Raw genomic sequence first — 17799 nt, forward strand, 5'->3', positions numbered from 1 at the left:
AACCCACCCCACTCCAATCTTCCCAGCTCCAATCCAAAACAATCTGCCCCACTCCAATCTTCTTCACTACAATCTGCCCCACTTCAATCCAAAATAATCTGCCCCATCCAAAACAATCTGCCCCACTCCAATCCCAAAAAATCTACTCCACTCCAATCTAAAACAATCTGCCCCACTCTTCTCCAAAATAGACCACCCCACTCCAATATGCCCCACTGCAGTTCAAAACAATCTGCCCCACTCCAATCCAAAACAATCTGCCCACTCCAATCCACCCACTCCAATTTGCCCCACTTCAGCAATCTGCTCCAATCCAAAGCAATCTGCCTAACTCCAATTTCAAACATTCTGCCCCACTATAATCCAAAACAATCTACCCCACTCTACTCTAAAACAATCTGCACTAGTTTAATATGCCCCATTCCAATCTGTCACACTCCAATCCAAAACAGTCTGTCCCACTCCAATCCAAAACAATCTGTCCTACTCCAATCTACGCCGCTCCATTCCAAAACAACCTGCCCCACTGAATCCAAAACAATCTGTGCCTCTCCAATCTGCCCCACTCCAAACCAAAACAATCTGCCCCATTTCAATCTACCCAACTCCAATCTGCCCCCCTCTAATCTGCCCCATTCTAATGTGTCCTACTCCAATCTTTCCCACTTCAATCTACCCCACTTCAATCTACCCCACTCCAATCCACCACACTCCAATCCAAAACAATCAGCCCCATTCCAATCCAAAACAATCTGACCCACTCCAATCCAAAATAATCTGCCCCATTTCCATCAACCCTACTCCAATACAAAACAATCTGCCCCAATCCAATCAAAATCAATCTGCCCCACTCCAATCCAAAAAAATCTGTCCCAATCCAAAACAATCCCCCATTTAAATTTGCCCACTCCAATCCACCACACTCCAATCCAATCCACTCCACCCCAATCCACATCAATCCAATCCACCCCACCTCAATCCAGTCCCCCCACCCCACCCCAATCCAGTCCACCCCAATCCAATCCACCCCACTCAATTCAATCTACTCCACTCCAATCCACTCCACCCCAATCCAATCCACCCCACTCAATACAATCTACTCCACTCCAATACACTCCATGCCAATCCAATTCACCCCACTCAAATGTGCCTCACTCCATTCCATTCCACCCTGCTCCATTCCACCCCACTGCAGCCCACCCAACTCCAGTCTAATCTACCCCACTCCAATCCACCCAACCCTACCTCATTTCAACCCACACCATCCAATCAATGCCACTCCACTGCAGTCTATTCCAGCCCATCCACACCACTTTACCCCAATCCAATCCAAACCACCCCACCCCAGTTCAGTCCACCCCACTCAATCCAGTCCCTCTAGCCCACCACACTCCAATCCACCCCACCCCACCCCACTCCAATCCAACCTACCCTACTCCAACCACCCCACTCAAACCCAATCCCCTTCAGACCAGTCCAACCTACCCGTTCCACTCAACTCTGATTTACCCCACTCCAAACCACCCTACTCTAATCCACCCACCCCAATCCAATCCCCCACCCAACCCCAAACCAATCTAATTCACCTCACTCCAATCCAATCCACCTCATCCCATTTCAATCTACCCCACTCCAATCCAATCCACACACTTGAGTCCACCTACTCCAATCCACCCCACTCAATTCAATCCAACACAGTCTACCCCATCCAATCAACCCGAATCTACTCCAATCCATTCCACCCCACTACTCAGTCGACTCTAGCCCACTCCACCCTATACCACTCCACGACTCTGCACTCTGACACTGAACTCCATGGCAGTCACTGCCAATGAACTATACTCCCCTCCACTCAACTCTATGACACTCTACTCCCCCTACTCCACTCTATGACACTCTACTCCAACAAATTCAGTATAGGACACTCTACTCCCCTCACTCCACTCTAGGAGACACTCTAGGCCATTAACATTTAGCCATGCTGAACAGCAGCCACACTGGTGTACAACATGGCAAAAACACATTGCCAAAGCCAATAGCTCTTGTTTAGCCGAGACCTATTGGCCTTGTCAGAGCTTGTTTTTTCTTGTGGAGGAGTGGAAGGAGCAAAATTAACCAGGTTGTTATCCTCTATACCCTGTTAAATTTAGCTGATTTTGTCAATGAAGAACTTATTATTCACTGTCTAATTTTCTGTTCGCTCTGGTTTTGGGGCAGGGTTATATAGGGGGCTAATGCACTGCTTCACCAACGTAAACATGCCGTTAAATAGGGATGCTGAGGGTCCTTCAACCTCTGAAGGGTTCTGAGGGAACTTTATATGTATCGAAACACTTTTTAATGATATGTTAAATCCTTGCTTAGTGTGCCCTTACTCTTTCATGGTGCCAGGGATTCACAACCCCATCTATTCCCTTTGAGTAACTAGGTTCAAACCTAGTTACTCAATTGGGATAGAGGCTCTTTGTAAGTGGGTCCCCCTACTGGAAGAACATCATTGTGCAAGAACAGGTGAGAAGTGAGGTGCTGCGGCAGAGCTCTGTGTGTCCGTGGACTGCCATTATGGAAAAGGCGGAGAACGCTGTAGGGAAGGGTTGAGGTACATCAACAGAGCCCACAATAGCAGCGGTGCCGCAGGCCAAGATTGAGGTTGACTGGAGGAGCTGTGTGTACAGCAGTCCTGGAATATGGAGCGGTGCAACAGGGCCGGGTTGCGGTGCGTCGGCAGAGCTATGTAGGCCGCTGTATTGAATAGCTAGGGGGTGTGGCGCGGGGCAGAGCGAGGTGAGTTGGCAGAACAAGCATGGAATGAATATCAAGGCTCGAATGAGACCGCAATTGCGAAGGAAACTCTAGAGCCCGGCCAGCGCGCGGACAACAGAGCTAGGGGGCGTGGAGGGGACATGGGTCCATTTAAATGAAGATTTTCCTTTAATTTTTAAATGTGCCCTCGCCGGGCGGGTACCGGAGCTCGTGGATGTTTCGCACCTTCTCTGGTGTCGCGCTGTGCTCAGACACGGACACCCAATACAAGGGATCCGATTCCGGGCCTCAGTCCAGGGCAATCAGTCTAAAAGGCATCAACATGTCTCGACCGCCGCCGTCCCCCCACGGCCCCGCCTCATGAGCCGAGGATGCCTCCGCTTGAGTGTCTTGCTTTAACTAGGTGGAGCTGCGCAGCAGAAGCTAAGTGGGCTGTGACCTACGACTCGAGCTCGCACCGCCGGTGGATTCTCAATACTCCGAGAGCTGTCCAGTATCGATTAACAGCTCCTCCGAGTTTTCCACTTCCCAGGGCCTCTCAACAGTTTAGGGGACCCGACCTAGAGTGTCAACACTCGATAGATTCAGGGGCGCAGCAAATATTGGTGCAGCAGGGGGCGGTGGCAGAGGGGCCCAGAGCCCAAAGTGCCCCACGTTTCATGGGCCACGCAATATTATGTTTCGATCATGGGCAGAAGGCAGGCACGTATATTCTGTGCTTAATTTGTAAAAAAAAAAAAAGTGCAGGTGCTGAAAATGTTGCCAAGGAGGTCATCACACACGTCTTCCTCCGGTGAGCCCCACTTTCAACACTCTCACTGCCTCAGTCTCTATCGTCTAACCTTGATCTGTTGTCTGTCCCTAAGTCTTTGCTCTAAGAGCCTCTCCTCTCACCTCTCTAATTGTTTTCTATCACCTTTGTCACACCCTGTATTTCTGGTTTGCACTCTATTCTTTTTTATCCCTGCCCTTTTTTCTCTTCACTTTTATCCATGCTCTGCTCTCTCTCCCCTCGATCTTGGCTCTTTACAATCACTCTCTAGCAGTGATTAGCTGTGTCTCCATTTTATCATTTGTCTGTTTTTTTTCCTCTGCCCTGTCTTCCAGATCCTTTCTTCTATCTTCTCTCTTCTTAATGCTCTCTTCTTCACATCATGGCTGCTTTCTCTTTGTATCTGATTGACCCTCCTCATTTTCTTCTACTTTGCTCTGTTTTATCTCCCTCCTCTCTTGTTGTTTCTTCTCCTCTTTACTCTCACTGTCTCTCATCTATAACACTGCTGCTGCCTGTGACCCCTGTCATCAGCCTGTACATGTCCCTGCTATTTTGAACTCTGCGTTTTCCTGTTGTCATTCCTAAAGAAGCGGAAGATGTTTTACTTTCTTACCTACACTGAGTGCAAAAACAAAATATACACCAAATGAAAACGCTTTTTTGCATATATTAATCAGTGTGGTATGACTGGGTTTATTGCGGAACAGGCGGCTGCTTGAGCACAGCAGGTCAGCTCACTGCTAGTGCTGCCTGCAATTAGTAGGTCCAGGGATGGCGACGGCATCGGCATCCACTGCTCAGCTTGCTGTGATCCCGCCTGCTACAGCACAGGCAGTAATGCTGCCAATGCCGGTAAGTATGGCTGTGGTGCCTACTGGACTCACTCACGCTCAGCAATTACCATGCTGGGGTGCAGCGCACATATTCTACTGGTGATGCCATGGCGCACAAAAGTTGTGTTGGGCAACAGCCTCATCGAGCACATTGAGGATAGCAGTAACGCAGGGCTGCCGGACATGCTATTCTGGCTACACAACAAGTGGAAAGTCCAAACTTACTTTCATGTATTCTTCCTCAAGAGCCCTCAATCCCAAGTTCCAAATGCGCTCTTGCAGCTTCCTTGCCTCAACTCAGCCCCAAGCTACAATTATTCAATGGGACCTTTAGGCTCAGGCAGTGGCCGGGTGCAGCAGACTAGGGGAATAGAATGCAAGCCATAGTTTGTCGAGGACTTCTTGGATTTGTGATCAGCGTGATGACATCATCACTAACGTGGTGATACACAATCATGCCTGCCTGGACAGGCGTTTGCCGGCCTGCCTATGAACAATTACCAGCCAGTCACCATGCAATGTATGTTATTCTTTTTATTTTGAATTGAACAATTATTATTTAGACCACCTGCAGGTTCAGACATTGTAGTCCCGGCCCTGTGAAAGAAGTGCAGGTGCTGAGCACCTGAAAGCACCTGTTCAAATTAAGCACTGCGTATATTGGTGGGGCAGGCAAATAGGTGGTGGGTGGGTGCGTGCCTACAGCCAAGGTAAGAGGCTATGAATAAAAAAATAAAATAAAGTAACTTACTTTGCTTGCTGCACGTCCAATGTCCTCTTCTCTCCAGTATCTCGGCTGAGCTCCGTGTGCTACTGCTTCAGCCAATTCCATTATCCAATCCTGGCACTACTCTCATGCTGATATCAGCATGAGAGAAGTGCCAGGACTGGATGGAGTGGGCTGGCTGGACACTCCTTCAGGCCATGGAGGCCTCTGTTTGGTCAGCTGGGTGGAGATCTGCAAAGTGCGCATGTCACTTTGGCAGATGCAAGCGAGCCAGCCATACTAACGTGTACTTTGGAGCATCAAGCTAGCTCCTCCAGTCCTCTATGCTGCCAACTTGCAGCAGAGGAGGAACCCCCCCCCACATTTTTCACAGCTGGGGATAGGCTCACGTCTGCAGCGTCACCACATGAAAAATGAAATGGCAATTAAATCATTTCATTGCCATTTTTTTCATGTTTAGCACGGCTGCTGTGGGCGGGGGTCAACACTCCCCTGCCCTCATTCAGAAAATGCAGCTGGTTATGTTATGTTAGGTCAGTTTGTGTGGCGTAACTTATCCCCTTTGAGGGTATCAAGGTGCTGGAGTAGGAACTCAGGCCGAGTGGAGCTCCTAATTGAACAGCCAGGTCTTCAGTTTCTTGCAGAAGTTGAGTATCGAAGGGGCTGACCTAATGTGTTGAGGAAGTTCATTCCAGGTTTTGGCGGCGGTGAAGGAGAATGACCAACCTTGTGGCTTGCTCCTGCGGATGGGGGGGACACGTGAAAGGGTGAAAGAGGTTGAGCGTAGCTGTCTCGATGAATGGTAGAGTGAAAGTCGGTGTTAAGGTGCACTGGTCTGCTGTTTTGGAGGGCTTTGCATGCATGGACGAGCAGTTTGAATTGGCATCATTCCTGGATGGGTAGTCAGTATAGTTTAGTGAGGTAGGAAGTGATGCGAGTGCTCCTGGGGACATCTAGGATGAGTCTGGCGGTGGTGTTGTGGATGGTCTGAAGTTTGCATGAGCTGATTGAAGATGCCAATGTAGAGCACATTGCCATAGTCAAGTCTGCTGGTTATGAGGGCCTGGGTGATCTTGCATCTTCTGTATGTGGGAAGCCATATGAAAATCTTGTGAAGCATTCTGAGAAGTAGGCAACAGGATGCGGTCACACCGCCAACCTTTTTTATTCATAGTGAGTTTGTCATCTAGGATGATACAGATGTTTCTGCCGTTGTCTGTGGGGTGAGCATGGTCGTGGGTCCTAGTTTGGCAGGCCACTAGGAGGAGTCTCAGGCGGAGCTCTTGTTTCCGAAGATCAGGATCTCTGTTTTGTCCGTGCTGAGTTCTAGGCAGTTCTCCCTTATCCAGTTGGCCACGCTTGTCATGAAGGAGGTGGTGTTAGTCCTGGTGGTGTTCTTGTCGGTAAGGGAGAGGATGAGCTGTGCGCCATCTGCATAGAAAAGAATGTTGATGTTGTGAGCGCTTATGTGGTGGGCGAGGGGTGCCATGTACACATAGAAAAGTGTTGGGCTGAGGGAGGATCCTTGGCGCATTCCACAAATGAACTTCTTGGGTTTAGAGGTGTAGAGGGGGAGTTTGACTCATTGAGTTCTGTTGGAGAGGAGGGAGGCAATCCATCTCAGGGCGTGCCCTTGAATTCCTGAGTCTCAGAGTCTAGCAATGAGGGTGCCATGGATACAGTGTCGAAGGCCACTGAGAGGTCGAGGAGGATGAGAGTGGCGGTTTCACCTATTTCCATGATGGACTGGATGTTTTCCGTTGCTGCCAGGAGGGCGGTTTCCATTATATAGTTGCTGCGGAACCCCGACATAGTGATGTCCAGGCAGTGGTGCTGTTCTAAATCGGAGGAGAGTTGCATGTTGATATCTTTCTACAAGACCTTTGATAGCAATGGTAGGAGCGAAATGGCTCTGCAGTTGCTGATTTCTTTCCGTTCTGCTGAGGGTTTCTTCAAGTGAGCTGTGGCTTGTGCATGTTTCCAACTATCTGGGGAGGTTCCACTAAGGATGGATGTGTTGAGGATGGTGGTGAGGTTGTCACTGATCAGTGTTCTTCCCACGTTGTAAATGTGGTGAGAGCAGGGGTCCGTGGGTGGCCCCTGAATGGATGATTTTCATAATTACAACGCCTGTCTTCTGTGGCAAGGGGGCACCAGTTCATTAATTGATCGTTGTTCTTGATGGTGGTGTGTGGTCGCGCAATGATGTCTTATGCTGTGGGTTGAGATGTGAAGTTACTGTAGATCTTGAGTATTTTGTAGTGGAAGAAGTCGGAGAGGCTGTTGCAGAGGTCCTGTGAAGGGGTGATGGTGTTGGTGGCTGCAATTGGATTGGTGAAATCTCAGATGATGTTGAAAAGCTGTTGGCAGGCGTTGGAGGAGGAGTCCAGTCTCAGTGCGAGGGCTGCTTTCCTGGCTTCTTTGATATGGACATGATACTGTCCGCCTCCCTCCCTTCCACTCCGGGGCCACCAAGATCATCTGCGGCGTACCCCAAGGCTCCTCACTCAGCCCAACCCTCTTCAATATCTACATGAGCCACCTCGCCACCATCGCACGCAAACATAACATCAACATCATCTCCTATGCTGACGACACCCAACTGATACTCTCCCTCACCAAAGAACCACTCACCGCCAAAACCATCTTCCAGGACGGAATGAAAGATGTTGCAGAATGGATGAAGCACAGCCGTCTGAAGCTCAACTCGGACAAGACGGAGATCCTCATCCTCGGACAATCCCCATCTGCCTGGGTCGACTCCTGGTGGCCCACGACTCTGGGCACCGCACCGACACCCACGGACCACGCACACAACCTGGGATTCATCCTGGACTCCTTCCTCACGATGACCAAGCAAGTCAACGCAGTCTCGTCTTCATTCTTCAACACCCTGCGCATGCTCCGAAAGATCTTCCGGTGGATCCCCACCGAAACCAGAAAGACGGTCACCCAGGCCCTCGTCACAAGCCGACTGGACTACGGGAACGCCCTATATGCAGGAACCACAGCCAACCTTCAGAAACCCCTTCAGCGCATACAGAACGCCTCCGCACGACTCATCCTCAACATCCCTCGCCACAGCCACATATCCGCCCACCTGAGAAACCTGCACTGGCTCCCCGTCAGCAAGAGGATCATGTTCAGGCTGCTCACCCACGCACACAAAGCGCTCCACAACATGGGCCCCGAATACCTCAACAACTGCCTCTCGTTCTACACCCCCATCCGCCAGCTCCGCTCCACCAGCCTCGCCCTCGCCACCGCCCCACGGATTCGCAGAACCACCACCGGAGAAAGATCGTTCTCCTACCTGGCAGCCAAGACATGGAACTCCCTCCCCGCACACCTACGACTGACCCAGGACCATCTCACCTTCAGGAAACGCCTCAAGTCCTGGTTATTCGAGCAATAGCGTCAACCCCCCCCCCCTTCAGCGCCTTGAGACCCTCACGGGTTAGTAGCGCGCTCTACAAATGGATTGATTGATTGATTGATTCTTTATAGGTGTTTGCAGTAGCACTTGCAGTTCCTTGCAGCTTCCGTGTACCAGCAGTTATTCAGTATTTGTTCTTGTATGCTTGATTTTCTTCAGGGCAGTCAGTGTGTTGGCGCAGCCTTAAGTCTGAGGTACATTTGTTGAATTTGGTTTGGTTAGTCTGTAGGTCACTGGTGAGGATAGGCTGGTTGGATCTCAGGGTGTAGGTCCAGTCTGCCTCTGCTATATTGTTCCAGTTGCGTCTGAAGTTTCTGGCTGGGATTGGCTTGTTTGAGTAGGGCACATTGATGTGGAAGTGTAAAATGGAGTTGTCCGCCCATGTGAATGGGGTGAGATGGCTGTAGGTGATCTTGTTGCTGGCTGTGAAGGTGGGGTGAAGGGTGTGCCCTGCGTTGAGTTGGGCCTCGGACAAGCTGTGTGAGTCCAATATTGTCGATGCTCTCTAGAAGAGTGGTGGAGTTGGGGTTTGTTGGTTCGTCGTGATGGAGGTTGAGGTCACCAAGCAGTAATAAGTCATTAGATCTGGTGGTAATGGAAGTGATAAGTCAGTGAGGAGGCTACTGAAGCGGGTGCGTAGTCCCGGAGATAGGTAAGCGAGTGTGGCTGTTCCACTCTAAGGCTGTCCTGATCTGTATGTTTCACGTGAAATTTGATGCCATTTGTTGTCTGGAGGTGCATGTTGCAGCATCTCTATGTGATTGTCATCATATTTGTGCCTGTGATCATCGTGGCATAGCTGATTTGTAGTCGGAAATGCTTGTGTTCCATGAACGCGGTGGGTTCGTCCATTGAAGTTGGGCAGATGATGGTGTCTTTGTTGTGGATGATCGCGAGATCCTTGCTGTCTGTCTCGGCGAGTGATCTAGTCTCCAGGAGGGATGGCCTTAGTGATGTCAGGGGTGGATGATGGGTTGAGCTAGGTTTCGGTGAGGAACAGAATGTCCGGAGAGTGCATGTAGATGAGGTTTCAGACCTTGGTGGCGTGTTTGCAGAAAGATCTGGTATTGAGAAGCATGCATGCAATGTGAAGTGAGGTGTGTGTGGTGTCAGGGTGATGCTGGAATTGAAATGGTAGTGAGCGCATGCTAATGAGCGCATGAGAAAGGTCCTACCTTGGAGTGGGATGTGGAGCGCGGGCAGCAGTAATGTCAGCATCTGGTGTTGAGTGCTTGCAAGTCGGAGTAGGTGTAGTGGTGATGGTCGTTTGGACCAGGGTCTGTGACATGGTCCAGGCAGAACAGGCACAGATGGACTTGCATTTGGCATGCCGGCGGCCACCATTAAGTAGGTCGTAGGAAGGGGAAAAGCGCAGGCTGGTGGGGCTAAGGAGGGAAAAGAATCCGAAGGCGGGAGAAAGGCACATGGAAGGCTCAAGAGAAACTGGTAAGGAGAGGAGGGGGGTGGGAAAGTGCTGGGAAAAGGCAAGGAAAGTCTTTGAAGTGAGTGGAGACTCTGACAGTTGTTGAATTTCACTTCATTAAGAGCAGTGAAAAAGGCCATTTTGCTGGCCTGCACCGGGGCCCATGGCATCCTTGCTCCACTACTGAATAAACTCTGCTTTCCTGGTCCTTTGTCTTGTTACTATCATCACCTTCGATTTAGCTGTATTTATTATTAGCATATTTTCTTCACAATACAGTGACAAGGCAGTCAGGAGCCTCTGGAGTCCCACCATACTTTGGTCTAACAGTATTGTGCCAACCGCATCCTGTAAGGATTGAATTGGAGTTCCCAAACGTTTTGGTGGAAATGCTCTCTCTCGTGATAGGCATTCAGTGAGGTCTAACAGGTACAAGTTAAAAAGTATTGGAGCCAGTATGCAGCATTGTTTTAGTCCCTTGTTAATTTTGATTTTGTTGGTAGTAGCCCAACCTGAGGTGACTCTTATTTTCACCCATGTTTCTGAGAATAGGGTGATATTTGCATTTAGTAAGGTTCATGGGATACCCCAATTGTTCAGTTTTTCCCACAGTCTAGCACGTGGCATGCTATCAAATACTGTTTTGAAGTCGATGTACCCAAGATATACGGCCTTCCCTTTTTAGGTCTCGCCAGCCAATGCGCTTGCACATTGCTGGCGAGAGATATAGAGGGGCACCAGAAAATCCTACCAAGAGGGCTTTGAAATGCGGATTATGGCCAGTGCATGTGCGACGGGCGCGCGCTCGCCATTTGCTCCCACGTCCCCCCCCATCAAACTGGAAAGGAAGCCGCTCGCACACCACCATTTGTCAGAGCCTCGGCATCAGACTTCAAAGACTGCCGCTCCCCCGCCCACCCCCCGCCACAGCAATGCCGAGAGCTTGTTTCACCCGCCCCTTCTCGCCTGCCCTCCGCATCATCTATCTTTTTTTACCTGCCTTTTCCCCCGTCCATTCCCCTCTTTCCTACCCCGTCCCAGTTAGCACCCTCTCTCCTCATCACGAGCCTCTGTCACGCCTGTTTCCATTCAACACCCTAATTGCTTCAGCTCAGAAGTGCTCTACAGATGTTTGCACCTTTCAAAAGGCTGCCGCTCCCCCGCCAACCCCCCGCCACAGCAATGCCGAGAGCTTGTTTCACCGCCCCTTCTCGCCTGCCCTCCGCATCATCTATCTTTTTACCTGCCTTTTCCCCAGTCCATTCCCCTCTTTCCTACCCCGTCCCAGTTAGCACCCTCTCTCCCCATCACGAGCCTCTGTCCCACCTGTTTCCATTCAACCCCCTTATTGCTTCAGCTCGGAAGTGCTCTACAGATGTTTGAACTTTTCATCCCACACAGACGTGCTTGCAGCCTCCTCCCTCACCAAACAGGCTTGTGCTCCATTATTCGCCTCGTACAACTTCCTGGATGCTTGTTTTTATGTGGAACTGTCCCCATTCCACAATCACGCTGTTAGCGATGTGCCTTTCTAAGACTTTGGCATTTCAAAGGAAGCCACTCCCCCGCTCCCCTGCCCCTCTGCCCCCATCAGACTTCAAAGGAATGCGCTCCCGAACTTGCTGGCCTCGCTCTCGTGAGCCTTTATTTACTTTTATCTGGAGCTTGCATTCTCATCCCAAACCAGCTCCAGATTAGCATGCCCGTGAGAGTTTTGCTATGCAAAATTAACAACCCATGTAATAGAATAGACTGGGATTAAAATGGCCACCACAAAATTTGCTTCATAGATTAGAGCGAGGGGATTTTTCGACATTGACCACGAGTGACTTAAAAACATTACCAACAAACAATGTTTTTAATCATAGTTTATACAGGCTTTACAAATCAACACTGTGTTCTGCATTGACCATGCCTGACCAATAGGGTGTGTCCGTACCGTTCATACATAGATTCAAATGCCGAACTTCATTGCATAAATAAAAGAAACATAAATCACTTGCCGCTCACTGTTGTAAAATATATCTGTTCACCACTACTTTGAAAAGGTTGCCTTACCGTTACCATTTCTAACCCTCCTGTTTCTCCCAGCTAGTTTAAAGTGCACTGGATATCAGTAGGTCTTTTGTGACGCTTTTAAAGGTACATACACACTTTTCACCGAAGAAATAAACTCCACCATGCAACTCCACCCTACAACTCCAACTCCACCCTCCAACTCCACCCTCCAACTCCACCCTGCAACTCCACACTCCAACTCCAACTCCACCCTCCAACTACACCCTCCAACTCCAACTCCACCCTCCAACTCCACCCTCCCCCCTCCAACTCCACCCTCCACCCTCCAACTCCTCCCTCCAACTCCAACTCCACCCTCCAACTCCACCCTCCAACTCCACCCTCCATTTCCACCCTCCAACTCCAAATCCAACTCCACCTTCCAACTCCACCCTCCAACTCCAACTCCACCCTCCAACTCCACCCTCCAACTCCACCCTCCAACTCCACCCTCCAACTCCAAATCCAACTCCACCCTCCAACTCCACCCTCCACCCTCCAACTCCACCCTCCAACTCCAACTCCACCCTCCAACTCCACCCTCAAACTCCAACTCCACCCTCTAACTCCAACTCTACCCTCCAACTCCAACTCCACCCTCCAACTCCAACTCGACCTCTACCCTCCAACTCCACCCTCCAACTCCACCCTCCACCCTCCAACTCCAACTCCACCCTCCAACTCCACCCTCCACCCTCCAGCTCCACCCTCCAACTCCACACTCCACCCTCCAACTCCACCCTCCAACTCCACCCTCCAACCCCAATCCACCCTCCAACTCCACCCTCAAACTCCACCCTCCAACTCAACCCTCCAACTCCACCATCCACCCTCCAACTTCACCCTCCAACTCCACCCTCCAACTCCACCCTCCAAACTCCAACTCCACCCTCCAACTCCAACTCCACCCTCCAACTCCACCCTCCAACCCCACCCTCCAACTCGAAATCCACCCTCCAACTCCACCCTCCAACTCCAACTCCACCCTCCAATTCCAACTTCACCCTTCAACTCCACCCTCCAACTCCACCCTTCAACTTCACCCTCCAACTCCACCCTCCATCTCCACCCTCCAACTCCATCTTCCAACTCCAACTCCACCCTCCAACTCCAACTGCACCCTCCAACTCCAACTCCACCCTCCAACTCCACTCTCCAACTCCACCCTCCAACTCCAACTCCACCCTCCAACTCCAACTCCACCCTCCAACTCCACCCTCCAACTCCACCCTTCATCACTCAGGGGCACCACCACATCACTCGGGGACACCACCGCATCACTCGGGGACACCACCATATCACTCGGGGACACCACCATATCACTCGGGGACACCACCACATCACTCGGGGACTCCACCACATCACGCTGGGACACCACCACCACATCACTCAGGGACACCACCACATCACTCAAGAACACCACCACATCACTCAGGAACACCACCACATCACTCAGGGGTACCATCACATCACTCAGGGGCACCATCACATCACTCAGGGGCACCACCACATCACTCAGCCCAAGCACATCATTCCTCAGCACCACACCAGCACTATCCTTGCTTGCTACCAACAAGCATTGCCATATCCAATAGGACGCGCATTAGGAAAGTGTAAGCTATTGGCTTTGTGAATAACAATGCTATTAATTTATATATTTTCAAAGCCAATACATATTTAAAAAATGGGTCATTTACAATACCAATAGCTCACACTTTCCTAATGCGAGACCTATTGCGTTGCAAATGCTTGTTTTATTAACGTATCCTCTATCAGGTGGGATATGCAGATCAGGTTATCATCAATATGGCAGTCCCTCTGGAACCCCTTTTGGGAGTAGGAGATCAATTTTGTCTCTTCTGCCCAATGCTTCAGTTCTTGACATAAAATCCTAGCACATCTCTTCCCCTCTATGTCCAGGAGGGCAATTAGTCGGTAGTTTTCCGGGCTTGATCGGGAGCCTTCCTTATAAATTGGGACTAATAGCGAGTCACACCATGACTCCTCCTAATCGGCCTTCCTGAAACAGGGGGGTCAATACTGAAGCCCATTTTAGCGCTGCCCCTCATACACCTTTGCTGGGATGCCGTTTGACCCTGCCACACCACCCACTCGCATCCCTTTGATGGGGTTTACTACTTGGGCTCTTGATAACTTAGGAGTATCCCCTTCAGGAGTTTCTGATGGTTCGTCCTCTCCCTTTCGTTGCTTTAGCTCATTTAGGTCACTGTTTCTTTTCCTGTTATTGTCACTCATCTGTTCAGTGCTGTAGCGCTCCACATACAGGGCTTTAATGTAGGTTTCCCAAGCGGTGGTGCAATGTTTGTTACAGTTGGCTGTTGATTAGGCTTCAAGCATTTTTTCATCCATACCAAAAATGTTCTTTTGTCCTAGGATTTTAGGATTTCGTGTACAGCTTCCCAGTCCTGATCTTCCAGCTTCTTCTTATAGCTGTATTTAGTTTTTCTGTATTCCTTGCGGGTTGCCGTGGCATACAGGCATAATGTTTTGCTATCGTAATTATCCTTAGTGATCTTGTGCATGATCTTGTTTATTGCTCGCTTTAGATTTACTGTTGCTTGTCTAAGTACTGTAAGTTGATGAACCTTCGATGGTAATTTGTCTATGCTTGGCTTTGTCACAGTGGTAAACGTTTTCTTCAGTTCTTCCAGGATTTGCTCCCATGCTACAGTGGTGGTTTCGTCGCTTTGCACTCAGTGTAATTTGGCCAGAAGCTCTCCCACTTTCCCTCAGGAACCTTTTGATTTTCCAGTGACCATCTTACTTTTTTCACTGGTTCTAACTTGTCTTCACTGCCAATCAGGCTAACCTTTGGCCGCGGGTGTCATAGAGCTGGAATTTCACAAGTTAAGATTGCATGGTCACTGGCTAGGGATGGTATGATTGCAAATCCTTGAAGGGTATCAAAATGTGCAATTGACACCCAGATGTAGTCTAAGGTGGCCATCCTGAAGCATGAAGTGAGGGTATAGGCTGCCGGGTAATCCATTTTTGATCTTCCGATTAAGCTACATTGGCATTGTTGGTTAAAGTGTGCTGCAATCCTTGCTCCATGTTTGTCTGACCTTTGGTGCTGGCTTCTTATCTCCGGTATGGCCCACTCTTGATCGTCCATGGTCACAAAGGGGGTGATGTGATCAGTCATTTGCGTTGAAATCTCCCATAATCATCCACATATTGCCTGGGAACTCAGCTGAGAGCTCCCCCATTGCTGGGAGCAAGTTGCATAATGTAGCTTCACGTTTTCCCCTGGCAGGGTGGAGGTAGGTGCTGCCTAGGACGAATGTTGTTATCTCTCGACTAGTATTGCCTAATGTGTTAGTGGTGCATAAGATTGTGTCAAATTGAGGCCCAGATTTACTATTGTTTGTCACAAAGCAAAGCTGTACCAAAGTTACTGCGTTGCCTTATGTCAAAGGGCGAGAGAAAAAATGTGCCATATCTTTTAGTTATGGTACATTTTTAATCTTCCTGTGCACTGGCACACTTTTGACAGCAATGCGCCAAACCTCACACTCTTGTACCTTGAAGCATGGGTATTGTTACTGCAACGAGTCACTTCCAGTACAAATACTATGCTTTCAGGCTTTTTCCACTTTGAATGTGTGCTGTACATTGGAGCACACATGCAAAATTGGGAAAACAAGGAGAAATGAAAACGTTCTCCTCTTTACGCCTGCCTAGATAAGGCATAAGGTTTGGGCAGTAATTCTTGTCTATCAATGTCTACGGACAGGGGTTTGTGCAATTGTCCTTACACCACCCATGGAACGGCTCCTTGACGCAAAGTAACACAAAGCAGCGGACAGCGCAACTTTGTGTTACTTTGGTATACTATCCCACGCAGATCCTGATTTCCATTGGATATTAAATCCCACCTTAACATGTTGCGCCGGATATGAGTCACAAAAGTGACACAAGCCTGGCACAAAGCATTGGTAAACCTCGGCATGAGTGTTGGTAAGTATGAGTGAGTGAGTGAGAATGAGTGAGATTAAGAGTGAATGTAAGTAAGACAGTGAGAATGAACAGTAATGAGTATGAGCGAGTGTAAGAGTTTGAGTGAGAATGAGAGAATGAGTGTGAGTGTGTAAGTGTGTGTGAGAATGTGATGTGATGCTTGCAACTTTGCTGGTGGCTCAAGAATGGAGTAATGAAAATAGGCTCAAACTGGGAAAGGGCATATGCATGTGATGCTACTGTGTGGAGGAACTCTACAAAATCACCAAAGTGCAGTGTAGAGAAAGAGACTCCCATGGGAAAATACTAGCACTGGCCTACTTACAGAAAGGAAGAAAAAAACATGTGATGGACAGAATGTTGAACAATGTCAAACATTCACCCCAGTACAGAGATCTGGGCCTAAATCCATCATTACTTTTGCTCCCCATGCTCACAGTTTCAAGTTGATTTATTTATGATTTTGGAATTCAGATGAGATCCACATAAAAGAATTAACAAATTTAATGCAGTAACATATAATCATAAATACAATACAAAGAGAAATAGACATTTGTAACCTTCTAATATATCGCTAAGAAACATTTAAAAAAGTTATACAATTTAAAACAGAACATTTCATTTGGAGGGTTATGAATAGCATCAAGGAAAGCAGTGGCTGAAAGAATTCTCAATTGAAGACAAATAGGTTTTAACCACTTGCGCCTATGCACCATTAGGGCCGGGTACACGAAGATAACGTGATGCATATCTTGAGTTGTGATATTACAGAAGTCACATACAGATGAGGATCCATACCATCTGGACATTAGAGAGCTCAAAGGAAGTAAATCCTGCCTCAATAAAAACAGTAAACGCCGAACTCCGTGAGGGAGATTCCAAAAAACATATGGTTGGGCTTTCCTCATTAGACAATAGTCTATGGCTGGAGTAATACCTTTCTTCGCTTTACAAGCCTCCCTATCCAATCTAAAACCTAATTCCCAGGAGGCCAACTTCAGGGTAGATTTCAGCTGATATGCCGATAGGGTGAATAGAACTGATTCATCTAATTGCAAAAGATCGGCAGCAATTCTGAAATTCTTTACAATTAGCGAGTGTTCATTAAAATTTCCCAATAACTAAGCATGGGCGGAAAATCCGTTACGCTCGCGGATTTTGCGGATTTTCGGGAAATCCGCAATCCGCGAGATTTGCGAATTTCCCGCAAAATCCGCAAATTCGCACGCAGCGGATTTTTTTGGCGGCGCGTGGCGTTGGTGATACAATTTTTGCGGCGCGCGGCGTTTATCATCGTTTGCCGAGTTGTTTTTTTCGATAGTTTGCGAGTGCTGCGCCATTTTGGATCTTGCTGTGTGATATCGCGGGAATTGGCGAGCGCGATTACGTCATCGCGGCTTGCCAGCGATAGTTTGTCAACGCGAGTACGGCGAGATCACGTCTCGCGGTACTTCGCAATTGCGAGATTTGAGATGCGGCGAGCGAAAATATAAATTTGCAATTCTGCACAAGAAATCCACCAGCAAGCAGCATAAAGCTTCTAGAAATGAGGATTTTTATCTGAATAACTCCTTAGTTTGACATTTGCCTGCACTTTTTTAGCGAGGAGTCCATTTTGGGGAGGGGGGCAGGGGGGTGGGAGGAAGGAAGTGCCCCACAGTCTTCAACTTCCTGTTCCTGTTCAGCAGGCTCCTCCCAGTGCTTTGTCCATCTCCTGGTCACTTTTCATTTGGGTCTGGAGCTGGAAGGATTACTTTTTGTGGATGCTGCTGGATATTTGGATTTGAGGCCTTTTTGACTTTC

Source organism: Lissotriton vulgaris, chromosome 2_1 (assembly GCF_964263255.1).
Source record: "Lissotriton vulgaris chromosome 2_1, aLisVul1.2, whole genome shotgun sequence".
Lineage (NCBI taxonomy): Eukaryota > Metazoa > Chordata > Amphibia > Caudata > Salamandridae > Lissotriton > Lissotriton vulgaris.